This window comes from Seriola dumerili, unplaced genomic scaffold (genome assembly GCF_002260705.1).
Source record: "Seriola dumerili isolate Sdu_G_001 unplaced genomic scaffold, Sdu_1.0 BDQW01000219.1, whole genome shotgun sequence".
Lineage (NCBI taxonomy): Eukaryota > Metazoa > Chordata > Actinopteri > Carangiformes > Carangidae > Seriola > Seriola dumerili.
The window spans coordinates 5441701-5445764 of record NW_019174474.1 but is presented as its reverse complement, the minus strand read 5'-3'; positions in this window follow the sequence as shown (position 1 = coordinate 5445764).

Here is a 4064-nt window from a genome sequence, read left to right as displayed (position 1 = left end):
GATGTCTGTGTGCCTCATTAAAACAAGTTTCTCCCCACCTACATGATATAGCACAGATACCAGGGAAACTACAGATGTGTGTGTGTGTGTGTGTGTGTGTGTGTGTGTGTGTGTGTGTGTGTGTGTGTGTGTGTGTTTCTATTTAATTCAAATCTAAAGAGATTATATAATAATCATTTCAAAGAAGCCAATTAGGATAATTTGCTGGGCTGAGTATACAGGTCAGCCTCGGCTGGCAGATGTGTATCTTTGCTGTAAGCGTGGGCAGAACAGCTGTTTACATATGTATCGCCACCAGTCAGGCAGAGCTTATCCGCGATATGAGTAAGCAGAATCTGGTATTGTTTCTTTTACAGATTACAGAAGAGGATACTGAAGTGGGGAAAGCTGTGATCACAGACTTTCTTTTGGCTCCAATTTAGATTTCCATTTTACCATCCACATATTGCTACAAGGGAGGTGTCTGAAAGTGACAATATGGTTACTGTTTGCCATTGCCTAAAGACACTTATGGATTCATGGCTGCAGCATTAACTGATTTACAAGATGGGTTTTCTGCATTTTTAATTCAGAATATAAATTACCTACGGTGAGGTGTGGCAGGCAGCAATAGAAGAGAGGTACAGGAAGTGCATTAATATCTAATGTGACAGTAACTCCAATAATGGCCTTTTTCTATACTATTCTGCTTTTTACTACAACCCTTCTCACACTTAATAACCAATTTTCAATGACTGGAGTGAGGACATTTTGTTCTCTGGTGGCTGAGATATCAGATAGAGATATAGGCATTCTTCATTTAGGAGGTAGACATATGGACAGGGTACACGGGGTGGGGGGCTCATAAACACCATACAACAATGTGGAAAAGACTCACTTATGTGCACATGCAGTTTTAATTTTTTCTATCTTCCCCATTGTTGTCATATTAAGCATGAAATGTCACTACTTGTTAATCATTAGCACTACCTAGCTGACATCCGTCATTCAGTTACACCTGGGTTATTATATTAGAGGCCATATTCCATCTGCCATCATCTCTTCTCAGCCTCAACCAGACTAATCCCTTTCTTCATCCCCCAGTTATCTCCTCCTTATTGAATTTAAATGTGGCATTGCTCGGTGAGCTGTGCTCATAATCCAGCCGCTCAATTGTGCAAGTCAAGATCTGATCAAATCAAAAGCAGAAATTGACACTGCATAAAAAGGAGAAACCAATGTGTAGGCTTCCATTAAAGCTTACACATGTCACGTGACACAATGGCAGGAAGTGAACACAAATGTATGTGTAGTATGAGAAGCTATTTTTGTGTTTTTAGCACACATAGATGAGATGATTGATGAAAAGAAAACCCAGAAACAGACTGAATTCTGAGAGCTAGTGATAACCACGTTAATGTTCGTAGAAAGGCTGTTGTCTCATGTTCTTGCACTATCATACATCCTAGCCGAATGAAATATTTGTGTTGGAACAAAACCTCCTAGTGTCATCGGTAAGCAATATCCTTCAGGCCTAATGTTTTTGAAGAAGTAGACTGTTGAAGCCATATGCTTCCTCTGTTTTATTTGCCCTTGGTTAGTGCAGTACTGTATGTCAAGATGGTGAAATCATGTTCCTTTATTAGACCTTAGTGCTATGTCGCACTTTGCTATCAGTTTGACAGCTGCTGGAGCAGTTGAACAATGCCCTTCCACATATGAGCTCTGCAAATGCAGCAAAACAGATTCTGACATTTCCTCGGCTTTCCCGTCACAGTCTGACATTTACTTCTCTTACTGCCGCCTGCCTATCTCTGCCCAACAATCTTGTTATGTGTAACAGCTGGATAATTGAGCCACCACACAGAAGGAATCAGATTTGCTCCCGCTGAGGTTTTGATGAACTGTGCGCAGGGTCTTGAAGATAGTGCGGGGGTTTGGGCAGGCGCGTAGGTCAGACTCATGGACACACAGCATGGTGCAGAGTGATGGAGGCAGTTGCTATGGAAACCAAAGTGGGCTAGTGTGCACTTATGTTGTGCTGATATTTGGATGTCCTTCAGATACGTCATCTGATGAATATGTTGGTCCAAATAGTAGAAGTGGTCTGAATGACTGAATACCAGAAACAGGAAGCAGCTCTTGAAAAAAAAAAAAAAACACAGGGTGGGAGGGTGTGGCACCATCCCTGAATCTGCACCCCACCCATTCCCTAAACCTCTATCTAGCCCCTCCCAGTCTTCCTGGGCTGTATCAAAGCTTGGGACCATTTATGAATTAACAGTTCCGAGGCTTTCAAATGAAATCAAATGGATTTTTAATGATACTCTGTCATCAGGGTCAATGATGAATCATTATATTCTTATATATACTTATATATCTTAAAAAACAAAACAAAAAAAATTATCCAATAATAAATAATTTTAGTCGGGAATCCATCCCTTTCTCTGGTCTCTCCTACACAGACAAGTATCTCTGTGTGAATAAGCTTTGTGAATGATCACCAGGGTTGGGGAGTGGCTTGCTCTCATCCACATTATCTCACGCTCAAGTTTGTTCAACCATTGTTGACAGGATTTCCTCTGGTCTTTCCATTTTCCCTTACTACCAGCACTTTTCTATTCAGTCATCTTTTAACTGGGTTGTAGACTATGCTTGCAAAGCCTACCGTAAAATGACATACTTGTACTTCCACTTCCCTGTTCTGTCTGAGTTCTGTGTGTGCTACATTTAAACCTTTATGACATTTCTTGAAACGCAACCTGTTACCAACAACCCCCATTTTTGTGCAAAAAAATATATATAATCAAAGGTCACTCTTCTTCACCCCTTTTGATTACAGTCATGACCCTGGTCTTCTTTGAAGGGTACAGTAACTTTTTATTTTGTGTTTTGATGTACAGCCATAGCCTCAAGTCTGAACCACTTCTGTGTCAGCAGCTGTTGCAGTCATATGAGGCATGTAAAATGGTTTGCGCAGATAGAATCAGAAGACTTAGAGCTTTCAAACAATGTATGATTTGTCAAAGTTGTGTGAAGACTGAGTCTGGTACAAACCAAAACACACCTAAAGTACCACTACCAAGGCCAAAGTGTCCCACATGTGGGTCGGTGTATTTAGAAAGGTCAAAGGCATGTGAATTACCCAGAGTGGCATCTGCAAACATTTCACCTGTGAGATTACTGAGGCTTATCATCACCGTGCTGACTGAAACTACGACCCAGATGGGGGATGACACAGGGCATTCCAGTTGGCTATACAGTACTCTGTGACACTCACTGTCCAAACACGCCCGCTCTGCTGTCCCAGCACCCAAACACAAGCGAGGCCCTCGCTTTGTTGTTGTTGCACAAAGCCTGGCCTTTTGAAGCAGTCCAGTCATGCTCCCATGACGCCGGGATAGCTCATCCAGCCCGAGACACTGCAGGGTGAGGCAGTGCTCATCCATCGGCCAAAGATACACAGTAAGGACACGCTCCTGACAACCTCCCTCACCTCTTCAGCGACCTCCAGCACAGGCTGCAACAAAGACAGCCTTCTGATTGCCTTCAGTAGCTTCACTTAACAGGATGTAGTTAAAGGAAACAAACGTCTGATAAATCCCAAGGGTTCACATGTTTTTTATTTTATTTATTTATTTATTTTTTTTCAGGTTTACCAGATGATAAATTTGTGAGAACTTGATGCTATATTTGTCACCAGCTGATATATTACACAAATGTTCCACACTGGTAACTGTAGACCATATAGTTCTCATCATTGCACCACATGAGTGCAAACACTCATATTCAGTGAATGTTTAGACAGGGATTGGCGGATTTCATCTCGCTGCTCTGTACGTATATGGACATCTTGCAATCTCTTCTACTCACATTCCAGTGACTGCACTGGTTGGAGGGAAAAAGGCACGTTGCCTAAGAGGAATGCTGAGGAGGTGCCATTAGTGCCATTACCACAAGGATTCCTGACCACAAGGACGTCTGATGAGAGTGTGTGTGTGTGTGTGTCCCTGAGTAACCATCATGGAAATTTTGTTTTCATTGCTAGATGCGTACTGTCTGACTCAGCAGTCTGATGTTTAATT